The sequence below is a fragment of the Blastomyces gilchristii genome (assembly GCF_000003855.2).
Source record: "Blastomyces gilchristii SLH14081 genomic scaffold supercont1.1, whole genome shotgun sequence".
NCBI lineage: Eukaryota > Fungi > Ascomycota > Eurotiomycetes > Onygenales > Ajellomycetaceae > Blastomyces > Blastomyces gilchristii.
In genome coordinates this window covers 3,732,912-3,751,599 of record NW_003101682.1, presented here as the reverse complement: position 1 = coordinate 3,751,599, position 18,688 = coordinate 3,732,912, and positions in this window count along the sequence as shown.

Genomic DNA, 18,688 nt, shown 5'->3' with positions numbered 1-18,688 from the left:
ACATATTCAACTGTTACACTGATAGTATATGATATTCTGATAATTTCATTGACAGAGATGAGAATGAAGTGAAAGTTTAACTCAAACTGAGATATTTATTACTATCACTGAGAATAATTATAAGAAGAAATAATCAAGAAACTCATGATTATAAAACATGAAATTATCAGACAGTTTAATACCTCTGATCACAGCATATCAGAGAAGTGTAGTTTTCATGAGAAAGTGAACAATAAACTTGTATAAGAATGTATTTAGTTGTTTCATGAGTGTTATAATTATTATCAAATTCTGATTATATAAGCAATCACTGAATGAACTGAATGAGACTGAATTTAATCTTCAGTCTCAGTCTCATTTTGATTTTGAAAGAATGATCATCTTTCACAGTTTATTTTGAGAAATTACTCTCATTTCACTGTTCTTGACTTAAATCTGGTCATTTTTCACATCATTTCTCTCAGAAATGATTCATTTTCAGATTTTTTTGAGGCTTGATTCTAGTGAGACTCACGCCAAGAAATGTATAAGACCAGATTAAATGAGACCAAATGTGAAATTCATGATCCCGGCGGCCAGTCTATGTGTGATCACTGTCACAGATTAAAGAGACAGAAGAAGAAAATGTTTAAGTAAGAGAAGACAGATTGTAAGACATATTATAATATCTTGAAGAGACTCTGTAAAAAAGTAGAATAATAATGATTTTAAGTAATACTTCTGATAGATTTAGACTGAACTAAGTATAGAAATAATATAAATAACATTACCTGTAAGAGATTGAAAAAAAAGACAGTGAAGAGTCTTATACAGTAGTAGTAAAATCAGAAGAAGTTCTGAGAATAATTTGAGACTAAGATGAAGAGAGAGAGAGAGAAGAAGAGTATTACTATAAATAAGTAGCAGCAGAAGAAGATTGAGACAGTGTTAAAGTAGAAGATAAAGAAATCAAAACTGATAAGTTTTTTATTTATTAAGAGATAATGATTTTTAATAACACTTCTATTCTCTAATTGATTAGCAGAAGCTGACAGAGAAGAAGAGAATTAAGGCCTTGTTCAGGTCTTAAATGCACTTCATAATTCAGAATATTGAGAAGACAGTTCTGCTCTCTAAGTATATTAATCTGCTTACTGCTGACGTGGAACCTGAGACAGCAGATTAAAAAATGCAGAATTTTAGAGTATAGATTAATCTAGCTAAGAGAAAGCAGTGAAAACTCTTTTCTGAGAAGATAGTGAAGAGAGATTTTAAGATGATTATTATCTTGAATAAGAAGAAGAAGAAGAAGAATAAGAATAAGAAGTGAATTATAAAGAATAATAAGAAGAATAAGAAAGAGAAGAAAGATAATAAGTAGAAAAAGTTTTTTTCTTTTTATATTAGTTAGTTATAAGTTCATAATTATTAATAATTGAAATTAATTTTAAGTTTTCAAAAATTATTGTACAAGTTGTAATCAATGTCAGAAATACTATATATATATATATTTAACTATCATGATTCACAAATCACTATAATATATAAGTATGAATATTTTTTCAACATTGATATTTATAATATTAATATATTTTTAATAATATTATCTGATAATATAATTTGATAACACTCTCTTTCATAATATTAATATATTTCAAGAAATATAATAGAGATTAATTAAGAGTGTTTATTTACTTTTATATATTAATAATATTCAATCTGAGTTAGTACTAAAATTATAACTAAGTTAAGAAAGAAGATTATTTTCTCTTATAATAATTCTTCTTACATACATCAGTAATCAGTTATTATCTTTATTAAAAATAAATTATTATCTTTCTTAAATCTTTATTATATTTTCTGAATTCACTTCTTTCACTTCTTTGACTTTTATTAAAGATTCATAAACTCTTTAAGAAATCACTGTGAATCACAAAGTTTGTATTATTTATAATTCAACACAGAATACTCTCTTTCAATTATAATAAATAATCACTTCATTCTTCACATCTGATTTCAGGTCATGAAATTTATGAAAAACTCAACACAAATATTGAGATGAACTATGAAATAATTATTAACAGATTATATTATAGATTACTGTAAGAGGTTTACACTAACTAGATCAGTATAATATATAGATCTTATATAACAAAAGATAAAAACATTAGAGAAGAAAAGAAAGAGAAAGTGTAGAAATTAGCAATTGAAGTGAATATTTATACATGTATGTGATGATGTATGCAGTGAAGCTTCGGGGTGGAAGAATCTATACATGTTCATGACGGCTGAGGATCAGTGATTGAGAATGACTGAGAATCAGAGTGTATGTGTTTGAGAGTAGAGTGAAAGAATCTATCAAGTGTAATGAAATAGTCTATATAATTGATTGAGTGCAGCTCATCACATTAGCCTCTCTCTTTCAGAAGCAGTTTCCATCAGTCAAGAGTCACTGTTTTGAATAACACAGAACTAAGAGTTCAGATCAGTTGATTATAGTTAATTCATTTCATGAGATATTACTGGCTGCGGCTGCGGGGTCTCTCATTGAGAATATTCTCAATCTCTCACTCAAGCTTATTATCTTCTTCTATAATGCCTGGTAACTGTCAGTCAGAAGTCAGTTGAGAAGGAAATGAATTGATGATAGCATAGTGTAACAAGCTTGTATGAAATACATCATGAATCTCTGATAATGTGTCAAGACAGTAGTTGTGACTACTTAGAACTTCTATCACTTTATACCTGACATGACGGTAATCTAGCATATGAGATGAATGTGTGATTTGTATGTTCTTAAGATTCAATCATATCAGATCTTCTATCTTATATTGTTCAGTGAGATCTTGATAAACATTGATTTGATTGTCTTGATCTTGTTTTACAGTTGTCATAAAGGCCTCTGCTCAATCACAGACATCTTGAAGCTTTGTTACTATATTATTGATGATCTGGATCAGACTGCAGAGATTCAGTGTGAACTGTGTAATCTTTAGAAGATTCAACACTTTCATGTGATAACTGTGTATAAGAAAGAACAGACTTACATCTGTTGAAATAACATCTTATTCATTGATAGTGACCTCTGTGTGTAGAAGCAGGTCATGTCAATCATCTTATAAGTGATTGCAGAACTTGTGAAGATAATTCTTTACAGTCTGAATTGTCTGTTCTGATGCATCATCAGTCTCAGAGTGATAGACAGTTGATAGACAGTATATAATCTTGAGAACTTGACAGATTCTTGTTCAGAGAATACATATGAATTGACAGCTCTGATTTAATACTATAAATCTCAGCAATCTATACATCTAATAGAACAGGCTCTGTAGAAAAGCTTTAATAACTTGTTCAGTATTCATCTTATTGCAAGGTTTCAATATTATATCTTTGCTCAATCAGTTCATGATGATCAGAATGTTTCTACAACTCTTACTCTTAGTGAGATCAATTATAAAGTCAATTACTACATCTTATCAGATTCTATCAGAGATATCAAGTGATTTCAGTAGATCTTTTCTATGATTCTTTCATGAGATGATGAAAGAATAATAATTGCAGTTTCAAATAAAATATCTCATACTGTTTAATATCTCAGATCAGTAGAACTCTTGAGAGATCATTCAATACAATTATTCATAACCTGAGTGATCAGTTATACATAAATCATGCATCTCTTGCATTATCTGAGTGTGTAAGAATTTGAAGTAGAGAACTCAATATCATTCATAAAACTGCAGAGTGTTATTGTCATTGATTGAATATTCTGAGATATCAGTTCTTATATATAGTTCTAGAAGAAATCAGAGTGCTTCTTGATGTACTGTTTTAATGAGAGTCTGAAGAAGTTCATCAGTCTGAGCTGCTGTATGTCACAGTTCATTCAGTGTAGAGAAAGTGAAGATATCAATATCAGTGTCAGTTCAGAGAGAGAGTGTTCTAATCAGAGAAATATGTATAGTGTCATGAGTTGTTCTATCTTAGTTGATCAATATCTTTGAGTCTAAGAGCTGATGTTCTCAGTTCATTCAGTGTGTATCTGTCACATTGAGTGATATATCTTGTTCTTATTGTGAGAGAATGTCTGTCATCAAGTTCTGACTGTCAGAATGATAGTGTATTGTAAAATGAAAGCAGCTTAAGAACTCAGATTATTGCATCTGTTATTCAGTGAGTTTATAAGTAGTTGTGAAGTATTTGAGATTCTTATAATCTGTGACTATCTCAAATTCAGAGACACTTCAGAGTTCAAAGTCTCATTCTTCTAAACAGTGTATAATTATGAGAAGTTTCTTATCATAGATTTCATAATTGCATTCAGTGAGACTCAGTTTCTTAGACATGAAGACACATGATTGTAGAACATCTTCATCATCATATTATAATATTACTTCTTCTATTACATAGTCAGAGAAATCAGCTTCAACAACTGTTTTATGATCAGAATTAAATATTATCAGCAGAGAAGTATTAATGAATATGTTCTTCATCTGTGTAAATACAGCTTCAGTATCTGCTAATCATTGAAATACTGAGTCTTTTCTAGTGAGTTCTGTAAGTGATCTCATGATATCTGAGAAGTTTTGTATAAATTATCAATAGAAGTTAGTAAATCTAATGAAGCTTTGTACATCTTTCACTGCCCCGGTGGCCGAATGGTTAATGCGGCCACCCGGTAGCGCCTTGGCGTTGGAAACCAAGGCGCGTGGGTTCGAAACCCGCAGGGGATACATTAAATCCGGAACTCAAGCACCTCAGGTTCCTAATAAATACAGAGGTGTACAAATCACTTCAATGAATTGCTCTATGTTCCTGGGCTGGGAAGTTATTATCGCATGTATCTAATTGTCACTTCTTTGTATTTTCCTATGTTCTTGTTATCTTGGCATGGTCTCAACACCTGTATTTCCTCCTGTATAACCAACACTTGACCTGTATTTAACATCACGCAAGGACTCATCATAAGCTCCGCTTGCATATGAGTATAATGGAAGAATAATAATAATAATAAAGTACATCTTTCACAGTGCATGAGACCTCTCATTCAAGAATAGCAGAGATCTTCTCAGAATTCATTCAGATCTCCTTACTAGTGTCTATGATGAAATCTAAGTATTTAGTACTCTTGACTTCAAAATCATACTTATCAATATCAATTGATAGTTCTGCTTCTCATAGTTATTGTAATACTCTTTATACATGCTCTTAATATTCCTTTCTGAATTCATCAGTGAAGATGAGAATATCATCTAGATAAATAGCTACAAATTTATCAAGAAAGTCTTAAACTGCTCAGTTAATATACTTCTGAAATGTACTGAGAGTATTGATCAGTTCAAAGAGTGTGACTACTTATTCAAAGAGACTATATTGTGTTCAGAATGCTGTAAGTTACTCATCTTCTTCAGTGATGTGAATCTTATGAAATGCAGTGATGATATCTAACTTTGTAAATTATTGAGCTTATTCAATGTGAGCTAGAGTTTCATTGATAAGAGATAAAGAATAATGATCTTTCTTTGTTAATCTGTTCAATTCTTGATAATTCATGCAGAACTGAAGTTCTTCACCTGATTTCTTTGTAAAGAGAATAGAGGCTGCAGTGAAAGAGTTGCTAATGTGTATGAATCTCTTATTTAACAGATCATTGAGTGTCTTTTGAAGAAGAAGAAGTTCATCTCAGAACATGTTATAAAGAGAGTCTCATGATAATTTGAGATTCTTATCATTCATTTTCTCTAACTTGATACTGTGATTCATTTCAGAACCTTGTAAGAAGAGTATATTTGTAATATTATCTTGTCAGAAGACATCTAGATATTCATGATATTATTGAGAGAGTTTTGTATAAGAATCTGTTGTTATAACATGAAATAACTTTTCTAGAGTCTTTTTAATATTGACCAGACTGATAGAATAGATTGACACATGATTCTGCTGTCAGTGAACTTATTAATGACTCTGTCAGTGATTTTGATAATGACTTCTTTTTCAGAGTATTTTATAAGCATTGGCAGAAATCTGTGTAAGATTCATAGTCTTGTGAATATTATCTTCATGAATTCTATCATTGTTAGAAAATATCAAGCTTCTGTTTTAAGTGTTCAATAAGATGTCTTATTCAGATAGTCAGACAAGTTCTAATATAAGATTATAATCAAGATTATCAACTTCACATGTATAGATATCTTCATATTAATGTTCTTTCACATTCATGATTAGCTTCATCATGTAACAGGTACAAATGTCTTTTGAATTATCAAATTCTGTGAGAAGTCAGGGTTTTGATAAAGAGATATACTGAAGGTTATGATGTCTTATGACTGAAGATTTTATCATTGCATAGTGACATAGACCACTGTCTATCATGACTTTCATATTATACATATTATCAATTACAGTAGATATAAGAATCACATTCATTATCATCTTCTCTTCAAATTGTTGTTATCTGATCTCTTCAAGCTTCTGTTTATGAAGTTGAACAGAAGCTAATCTTTTCTCTGTTTCACTGAGATATTCTTATAGTTATCTTCTAAATCTTTCTCTAATGTAATGTGGTTGATGCAGACAGACACTGATTCATTCTTTGAATAAGAAGGTATATAGATTGATTAGTAGTTGAAAGTAATGTGTTCTGATCAGTTACAGTTAATGCACACTTTATATTGATGTTGATTGATGACTTCTTCAGAAGTGATTTCAGGGACTTGAAAGCCTGTTTGAATGGTAAAAACTCTTGCTTATGCATAGACATTTGAATCTATTCAGTTCATAGCATCTGTATCATTACTGTCACTTCTCTTCAGTGTGAGTGTATGAGTGACTGAGATGTAATGTCTTCTGTCACTGTTCTGTATACTCTTAAGCTTGATAAGATAGTCATTCAATGTTCAGAGCTGTGTGCAGAAGTCTTCATAAGTCTGGTCTTTATCTATACTTATGAGAATCTATAAGAGTTTGAAAGTCAATGTCTTCTTGAGCATGCTAATCTTTATTTAATTCTCTTAAGATTGATTATCTGCTTCTAGAATCTTGATGTTGAAGTCAGGGATAAATGTTGTAAGAGAAGTGTTTCTCTGTCAGATGCTCTGTAATCAATCTAATACTTTCTATTGTATGATAGTGTCTTGAAACAGAATATCAAGATGTTTTATGATGTTATCAGATATTCACAACACTGATTCACATGCTTTCATTCATGAGTGAAATTTCTGTTTTATGTGATCTTTCAATCATTCATTGATATATCAATCTTAATTAATTAGTGAACTGATAGCATCTTCATCTATACTCAGTTTTATGAGCATTTTCATCCTTCATGATGAGTAGAGAGTGAGATTGAAAGTATTGAAGTATATAGAAGTATCTAAGTATTCTTTCAGTACTTTTATATTTGATTCTGTAGGTGTTGAAATTGCATGAATTAATTGATGAATCTCTTCATATTGAAGTTGTTGAGTTACATGTATATCTGCTATCTATTGCTGTTATAATTTCAACATTGCTTGAAGCCACTGTGACATTGTGTCTATGCTCATGTTTGAGAGTTTCATATTATTGTTAGACATGATTATATCAATTATTAAATGTGTGATATCTGTGAAATCTGAAGAAGTGTAATTGTATTCTCATATATCTGAGTGTCAGAACTCTTAAGTCTTTTGCTGATATTCTCTTATAACATCTTATTCTCTTTATAAGATCTTGTTACAGGGTCAGAGTGACTGGTGAGCAAGCTTCTATCTGAGAACTCAGTGTCTGCTTAACTATTTGACTGTTTCTCTATTTCTTACATGTTATTACATGTTCAGATATCTCTTGATAAATAATTATTTCTAATGAGAAGACAATGTGTGAATAATCATTTTCTAATAAGGAGATGATGAATATTTTTATAGTGTAAGAGGTCTACACTGAATAGATCAGTATAATATATAGGTCTTATATAATCAAGATAAAAATGTTAGAGAAGGAAAGAAAGAGAAAGTGTAGAAATCAGCAATCAGAGTGAATATTTATACATGTATGTGATGGCATACACAGTGAAGCTTTGAGGTGGAAGAATATATACGCGTTCATGGCGGCTGAGAATCGGCGATCAAGAATGGCTGAGAATCAGAGTGTATGTGTTTGAGAGTGAAGCAGAAGAATCTATGAAGTGTAATGAAATAGTCTATATGATTGATCAGGCGCAGCCTGCTACAATTACTGAAGAGTTATCTCTCTACTATAATCACTGTAACTTCATTCAGAAAGATTCATTATAAACTGATTATAACTCTGATGAAATTTTCTGACATTTGAAGTTATCAGAATGCAGATAATAAAAGAAAAATAATTAGAAAATTACTACTGAGCTTATATATTACTCTATCAGATAATAATTTTTGATAATAGTAACTTTCTAATTTGAAGAAAATCATATGAAAATAACTGTGTATCAGTACTCTGATTTCACAACTCTCATCTGATAACTTCTGTGAATAATTACTTTATATATATATATCTCTGAATCTTTCTCTTTGATCAATTGAAAACCCCGAATTTTAAACACTTCTTTAAATGCTTAATTCAAATCTTCATATTTCATATTAATTATATCTTCAGTTCAATCTTAAGATACACTACAAAGTCACTATACAATATCTAGAATCAGAGTTGAAGAATCATTGAAGAGTATCTCTCACAGTGAATGCATAAACTAGTATAAATGATCTTACATTTATAAGAGTTATATGTTATTACATTGATGAGAACTGAACTTATTAAGAGATATTAATTGAATTTGAATTATTAATCAGTAGTCATTCTGAGAATTATATAGCAGAGATATTAAAAACAGTGATTAAAAATAACTATTAAGCTATTAGTCTCAGTCTTCTTACAATTACAACTGACAATGCTGTGAATAACTACACTATGATGAAGAGCTTAAAGCAAAAATTGACTTTGCATTTCTGAAATGATAAATAAGGTCATATCTTCTGCATTACTCATATAATTCAATTTATAATGTAAACACTGATAAAGAATCTTAATATTAAGATAATAGATAATGAGATAACTGATTCTTAAGATAAGAATAAGATGAAAGTGATTACTTAAGTAACTTTTACATTTACTTTGTAAAAGATAATGTTTTTTAATAACACTTTTTAATATTACTTTTTAATAATACTTTTTAATAACACTACTGTTAATTTTGAATAGATTGACTAATAATTTAAATATCACAGATTTAAAACATTACTAATATGATTTATATCTTCTTTAAACAATAATAATGATTTTATAATAATTAATAAATAAACAAATCAGTCACATCACTGAATATGATACAGAATATTAGAATATAATGAAGTTTAATATATATGATAACTGTTCAGACTCTTCAATTATGTCAGATAATTAATTATTAAGTGCAATACTCTGATCAGAAAAAGATTCAGACATTGGAACTTTTCATTATTATTATTATTATTATTCTTTCATTATACTCATATACAAGCGGAGCTTATAATGAGTTCTTGTGTGATGTTAAATACAGATCAAGTGTTAATTATACAAAAGAAAATACAGATGTTGAGATCACATCAAGATGACAAGAACATAGAAAAATACAAAGAAGTGACAATTAGATACATAGAATAATAACTTCTCAGCTCAGGAACATAGAGTGATTCATTGAAGCGATTTGTACACCTCTGTATTTATTAGAAACCTGAGATGCTTGAGTTCCGGATTTAATGTATTCCCTGCGGGTTTCGAACCCACGCGTCTTGGTTTCCCACGCCAAGGCGCTACCGGGTGGCCGCATTAACCATTCAGCCACCGGGGCATTTTCTGAAACTTTTCAATATGAAGTGAACTCAGTTGAAATATGTAATTGATTTACTGTTTCAGTTTTATAAGATAGTGAAGACAGTCTCAATCACTTGTACATCAATGCTGCAGTCAGTCTGATGAGTGTATAATAGTTTATTTACTCAGAGAAGCAGTTGAATCACTTAAAAAGAAATTCAGTCTGAAATAATACTATAGTGCAGACTATTATTACTGCAAGAAATAAACTAATATATTATTGCAGTAAAACTGAACAATTTTTTACAGAGTACTATACTATAGCAGCTCTATTAGATCTCTTCTGTTAAGTGAATATCTACACTTCTCAAGATTGAACAGAGAAGAAATGAGACTTATATATTAAATTAGTCTGAGACTACTATAATATCAACTATCAGAGATTTGAATAAGCAGATATTAGAGATATGAAGACAGTGAAATACAATTCTCTGATAAGTAATAATCTTTGATAATACTTCATATTATATAGAACTATAATACTAACTTTGAAATAGAACTTATATATATTGATTACAACTGAAAATCAGATAAATCTACATACTTATAAAACTGAATTTAACTGCTATCTTCAAGATAATCTGATGAATTTACACACTAAATCAATTCTAGAGTTATAAAAAATTGTTGAGAGTATATATTCAACTGTTGCACTGATAATATATGATATTCTGACAATTTTATTGACAGAGATGAGAATGAAGTGAAAGTTTAACTCAAGCTGAGATATTTATCACTATCATCAGAGACAATTACAAGGAGAAATAATTAAGAAACTCATGATTATAAAATATGAAATTATTAGATATTTTAATACCTCTGATCACAGTATATCAGAGAAGTGTAGTTTTTGTAAGAAAGTAAAGAATAAACTTATACAAGAATATATTTAGTTGTTTCATGAGTGTTATTAATAATCATTATCAAATTCTGATTATATAAGCAATCACTGAATAAACTGAATGAGACTGAACTTAATCTTCAGTCTCAGTCTCATTCTGATTTTGAAAGAATAATCATCTTTTACAGTTTATTCTAAGAAATTACTTTCATTTTACTATTCTTGCATTAAATCTGATCATGTTTCACATTATTTCTCTCAGAAATGATTCATTTTCAGATTTTTTTAATGCTTGGTCCTGGTGAGACTCACATCAAGAAATGTATGAGATCAGATTAAATGAGATCAAATGTGAAATTCATGATTTCATCAGTCAGTCTAACAGAAACTGTCAGCTAGAGTCTGTAAAAAATTACTTGTGAGAAGACTTACAGTAAAGAGCAGAACTGCACTGCTAAAAGTCAGAGACTGATCTGAGAAAGACACAGAGTTGACTGCTGACTCAAAGATCAGATGCAGTGATAAGACTGAAGAGAGTGAAGATGCTGTTATAAGTGATGATATCTCTGCTTCATCAGTCAGTAAAAAGTGATCAGAGAAGTTGTATAAATACTTATAAGAAGCTTAGCAGTAGTCAGATATTATTTATAAAGATATTAAAATTGAAAAAGTTTTTATTCTTGAGAAGTTCTTGAATCAATATATGAACATTGTCAGAAACACTCTCTCTCTGTCATCTGAGTGAAAACACTTCATGAATGAATGAGAATACTCACAGTTTGTAACAATGAAAGCTGTTACAGAAAAAGAAAAAAGAAGATGAGATTCTGTGAACAGATCTGAGATATTTATACTACTCTAGAGAGATTTGTTTATACTATGAGTGATCTTATAAAATAGTCAGATCACTCTAGTAAACAAAGAATAATTACAAATTACAGGTCTGAATCTTTCTATGTGATTATAAAGAGTGATTGTAGATTATGAATATCTTGATTCTATAATTCTACAGAGTTGATGAAAGAATGAAAAATTTCTCACAATTCTACAGTGTTAAAGAATGATGATTCATAAGAATGAGAAAAAGAGTAACTTATGAATACCTCTCTTTAATGAGAATGATCTCACAGAAAGTGATTCATCTGCAGAATGAATCTATGTAGTGATCACACAAGAATCTCACAGAAAAATAATTGAAACATCAACTGAAACTCTTCAGATTGAAAGATGCAGAATAAATCTGTGTAATAATCACACAAGAACTTTGTAGAAATAATTGAGAGTCAATCAGAACTCTTCTGTATGAAAGATAAAAAATGAATCTGTATAATAGTCAGAGAAACATCTGCAGATTATAAAGAATTTTATGAAATAAAAAACTGAGTAACAGACTCTTTTCTCTTCATAATAACAAGGAATTTTTCCTCACTGAGATTTTTTATAGATACAAAGAGTTTTTAGTGAGTATCACTGCAGTGCTGAGTCTGATTCTATGAAATCACTCAGTGAAAGACTTCACAGATAAAGTCTTAGAGAGGAGAGAGTATGAAAGAAATCTCACTTTTCATGAATTCTTTATCTCTATTTCTATCTCTTGTATAATTAATAGGGTTAGCAGCTCTTGACTACATACAACTATATAGACTGAAGTTTGTCACTACATTTTATAACTCAGCTTGAATACTATTATATATTTAATCTCTATATTTTATCTTTCTACTGTGAATACTTCTAGTAGTTAACAGTACATATCATGTCAAGCTGCAAACACCTGAATAATCACCTGCGAGTACTTATTCTTATACTCTGACTATGTCACAGAAGAAGCTATATTACAATATAATGAGAAAGATGTCTTACAATCATACATCTTCATATCTAAGAAACTGAGTCTCACTGAATGCAATTACAAGATCTATGATAAGAAACTTCTCATAATTATACACAATCTAGAAGAATGAAACTCTGAACTCTGAAGTGTCTTCAAATTTGAGATAATCACAGATTATAAGAATCTCAAACACTTGACTATCATTTACAAGCATACTGAATGACAGATGTGATAATCTGAGCTATTAAGTTATTTTCATTTCATAATACACTACTGCCTCAGCAGTCAGAACTCAATGACAGATGCTCTTTTATAATAAGAGTAAGATATATCTTCCGATGTAACAGACACCTGCTGAATAAACTGAGAGTATCAGCTCTTAGATCTGAAAATACTAGTTAATTATAATAAGACAATTCATGATACTATACACACTTCTCTGATTAGAACACTCTCTCTCTGAACTGTCACTGATACTGACACTGACACTGATACTGATATTCTCAACTTTTTTCAAATCTACACTAAATGAATTATAATATATAACAGCTCAAACTGATGAACTTCTCTAAGCACTCACTGAAGCAGTATGTCAAGAAGCACTCTGATTTCTCTCAGAACTATGTATAAGAACTGACATCTCAGAATACTCAATTAATAATAATAATACTCTGTGATTTCATAAACAATGCTGAGTCTCTCACTCTGAACTCTTACATATCTGAATAATGCAAGAGCTGTATGATTTGTGTATAATCAGTTATTCAGGTTGTGAGTAACTATATTAAATAATGTCTTAAGAGTTCTACTGATCTGAGATATTAAACAGTATCAGATCTTTTATCTAAAACCGCAACTATTGTTCTTTCATCATCTTGTGAAAAAACTCTAGAAAAGATCTACTAAAATCACTCAATATCTCTGATATAATCTGATGAGATGTAGTAATTGACTTCACTATTGATCTCTCTGAGAGTAAGAGTTGCAACAATGTTCTAATTATCATGAATGAATTGAGTAAAGATATAATATTAAAACCTTATAATAAGATAAATACTGAATAAGTTATCAAAGTCTTTCTATAAAGCCTGTTCTACTGAATGCATGAATTGCTGAGATCTATAGTATCAGATCAAGATGATCAATTTATAAGCATTCTCTGAACAAGAATCTGTCAAGTTCTCAAGATTATATGCTGTTTGTTACCTGCTTATCACTCTGAGACTTATAATGCATCAGAATGAATAATTCAGACTGTAAAGAATTATCTTTATAAGTTCTGTAAATATTTATAAGATGATTGATATGATCTTCTTCTACATACAGAGATTGCTATCAATAGCTGAGATACTATCTTAACAGGTGTAAGCCTGTTCTTTCTTATACATAGTTATTATATGAAAGTGTTGAATCTTCTAGAGAATATACAGTTCACACTGAATCTCTGCAGTCTGATTCAAATCACTGATAATATAGTAATAAAGCTTTGAGATGCCTGTCATTGAGCAGAGATCTTCATGACAAGCACTAAATAAGAGTAAGAGAATTAAATCAATGTTCACTGAGATCTCACTAAGCAATATAAAATAGAAAACCTGATATGATTAAATCTTAAAAATATACAGATCACACACTCATCTCATACACTGAATTATGATCATGTCAAGTATGAAGTGATAGAAGTTCTAGACAGTTATAACTATTATCTTAGTCTATTATTAGAGATTTATAATATCTTTCATTACAAGCATACTCTGCTGTGCTGTCACTGATCTGTTCTCATCTTAACTAACTTCTGACTGATAGCTGTCAGAGATCATAGAAGAAGATAATAAACTTAAATAAGAGATTAAAGATATTCTTAATAAGAGACTCTATAACTGTAACTGATAATATTTTGTAAAATAAGTCAGTTATAATTATCTGATTTGAACTCTGAGCTCTGTGTTATCTGAGACAGCAGCTCTTGACTGATGAGAACTACATACTCATGACTCTATATTACTTCTGAAAAGAGAAGGTTAATGTGATGAGCTGCACTCAATCAATTATATAAACTATTTCATTATACTTTATAGATTTTACTGAAAGCTCTGATTCTCAGTCACTGATTCTCAACTGAAAAACTCATAGAATTTCTATTCTTTCACTTTGAGACTTTATCATATACATTCAATTTCTATTCTTTTACTTCAAAGCTTTACTATGTACATATATAAATATTCACTCTGATCACAGATTTCTGCACTTTCTCTTTTTTCCTTCTCTAACATTTTTTACTTTGTTATATAAGATCTATAAATATCATACTAATCTATTCAGTGTAGGTCTCTTACAGAATGTGTCTAATATGTATAATACTAAGCTTGATAATATATAAAGCATGTATGAAATAATGCACTGAATTGAGAATGTTTAAATACACTGAGAGAATGAGAATCTCTACATATCAAGCAGCAGTGTATGAAAGAGTATATTAATAAATATACAAATTGTAATAAACATAGATAAGAGTATAAAAAATGTAAATATAGTAGAGAATATGATTTAGACTGATCACTGAGATTATGAATTTTATGTTTAATCTCATTTAATCTGATCTTATACATTTCTTAGCATGAATTCTGCTGAGACTAATCATTAAAAAAACATGTAAAGTGAGTATATATCAAATCTCAAAATGAGATTATGACTTAGAAAAAATAAGAAAGTAGTCTCATTTAATCTCATTTAGTCTCATTCTTAATATAAAGTTACTATTTTTAGACATTTTAAGATTTTTTTAGCTTATTGTTAATTTTTTAAAAAGTAACACTTTTTGATAACACTTAAATGAGATTTAAAGTCATTTAAAGCAATAAAAATAATTTAAATTAAGAAGTGAAAATCATAATCTTATTTGAAAAATGTGATAAGAGTAGACAGTAAGTCTCACTGAGACAGTATGAGACTACTTTATAATCTTAAAACTGTGTAATGAGATCAGTTAAATTAATAATAAGACTATCAAATATTCTGATTCTGATTTCAGACACGGTTATATGATCAGTCTAGTCTGAATATCTGTAAAGAAAAGAATGAAGATTATCTATCAGAGTTATACAGATTACAGAGCTAGCTGTTAATCTTAATTATAAATTTAATAAAATGTATATAATAATATATGAGGTCATATTACAGTTCTTTTTACATGAAAAAGTTGATTTTTCTTTAATATATAGAGAGATAGATGTAAATGCCAGAGCAGAGTTATAGTTCTAAATATACTTATAGAAATGCTTTATATTCTCTGTATTATCATTAAACAGCTTATATAACTCTTATGAAAATTCTTTGATAGACAGCAGTCTTATAGCATCTCTTATACAGCATGTGAAAAACACTGATAAAGTCTTTGATAGTCTGTGTATATATTTATTAATTTAATACTTAGCTCTGTAAACAGAGTAGCAGACATTTATTCAGTTAAAATTAAGTAATTAATGATAACAGATGTAGAATCAGAAGTCACAGAGAATAAACTAGTAACTGTAAGTAATTAAAGAATTAATAACTGATTCAAAAATAGTTGAGCTAGTTCAATTATTAAGAATATCAAAAGACAGTCACTCTGATAAATTTATATATATATACTCTGTATAAACTGCTGCAGAAGCTGTCAGATAACAGCATGTAATATCATAGATATATTTATAATTAAGAGCTCAGAAGTTGTTACAGTTCTTGAACATGTAATTAACAGTGTAAAACAGATGAGATGAACAGTTTTCACAGTATATATCACAGTGTGATAGCTTAACTTACTGTGAGATAAGTACAGAAGCAGCTACATTCTCTAATAGCAGATAAGAGATTTAAACTGAATGTATCTGATATGCATAACACTGAGCTTAACAGCACATAGAGTATATACAAACTAATGCATTCAATTGAGAATATTTAAATACACTGAGAGAATGAGAATTCTCACATATCAAGCAGCAGCACATGAAAGAGTATATTAATAAATATATAGATTATAATGAATGTAGATAAGAGTATAAAGAATGTAAATATAATAAAGAACATCTGTAAAGAAAAGAATGAAGATTATCTATCAGAGTTATCCAGGCTGCAGAGCCAGCTGTTAATTTCAATTATAAATTTAATAAGATGCATATAATGACACATAAGGTCATATTACAGCATTTTTTACATGAAAAAGTTAGTTTTTCTTTAATATATAGAGAGATAATAACAGCTCAGTGACTAGACTGATTATGTGACTGTGTCTGAAATCAGAATCAGAATATTTAATAATTTTATTACTAATTTAACTAATCTTATTACACTGTTTTAATATTAAATAGTAGTCTTATACTGTCTTAGTGAGACTTACTGTCTACTCTTATTACATTTTTTAAATAAGATCATGATTTTTACTTCTTAATTTAAATTATTTTTATTACTTTAAATAACTTTAAATCTTATTTAAGTATTATTAAAAAGCATTACTTTTTAAAAAATTAAAAATAGTCTAAAAAAAACCTTAAAATGTTTAAAAATAGTCACTTTATACTAAGAATGAGACTAAATAAAATTAAATGAGATCACTTTCTTATTTTTTCTAAGTCATGATCTTATTTTGAGATCTGATATATAGTCACTTTGCATGTTTTTTTAATAATTAGTCCCAGTGAGATTCATGCTAAGAAATGTATGAGATCAGATCAAATGGGATCAAACATGAAATTCATGATCCCGGCGGCCAGTCTATCAGTGACCGTGTCACCGATTGAAATGATAGAACAATCATAATCCAGTCGTGTAATAACTCTACGTTCTTCCGGTATGGTATTTAGTGTAACTCGCGTAGATAGATTACACACACAACAATGTTATTCTTCAAGAACATATGAGATCACGTGCAGGCTGAGCGATCCATACCGGAAGAACGTAGGGTTAATTTACGGTGATTACACCATGGATTCATCATTCCACCCGTGTCACGTGTCACTGATTGTAACACATGTTCCATCATTATATTCAGTGACATGTCACTGAATATTAAATGTCAAGATAGTATTGAGACAGTGCAGAACTTTCTAACATTATCATGACACTACTCAGTAACTGTATAATTGACAGATGTTATTATCAGAATACTACTAAGATACTATAAGACACTATATACTGTTTGAACAGTGAAATCAATACTATTAAGCTAGTTAGTTATCTATTACTCAGTACAATGACTGCTATTCATTAACTATCTATTCTATCTAAAGAAATGAGATATCTCAATTATAATATAAATATCTTATTATCTGAGACTTATATATTAAATAATTATTATTTTTATTACTATTCTATATCAGAATATTATATAATACTGTCTTTTAAACTGTCAGCAGTCTGATAATAGTGTAATTATCAGAATTCTCTTATAATATCAGCAGATTCAGTAGATAATTATGTATAACATGATGTAGAGAAATAAGTGTAAAGAAAATTCACTTAACTTCTCTTATTTTATAAATAAATATAATTATAATTCAGTCAAGCTCTATCTCTTAATATTAAATAATATTCTCTTTCATAAGAGAGATTCAGTAAACATGATCTCTGATTTATAAGCTAGTAATAAGTTAATAACTGATTAATTAATAGATATACTGAACTGAGAATGTTAACTTATTATAGAAAAGAATCAGATAGTAATCTAGTTTTAAAACTGAGAATCTATTTTAATCAGTATTATAGAATTCTCACAGTTTATTAAGAAAGAGATGAAGAAGTTCAAGCTTTAAGAGATTTATAAATTATATACTGACTTTCTCTGATATCTTACTTAATAATAGATAATTAAAAATCTTCAGAGTAATATAATCTTTTATTAACTCTAACTTAATAGAGTAGTTTAATAAATTATTATTATTATCTGATTCTTCATTCATTCTTAACAGATTATTAAACAGTGCTGAATAAACTGTATATAGCTGTTAAATCTTCTGTATCAGATATAAGTTATATCTGTCAAAAGAATCTCTTAATACTAGTTATAAAATGCAGTGAAAGCTCTTCTGCAAGAGCAGTGTCTTCTTTATATTCTGATAATTTATTCACTGTACTAGATTCTTATAGTCTTGATACTTGTTCTTCTCTGTCAGAATATTACAGTTGTTAGATACAGT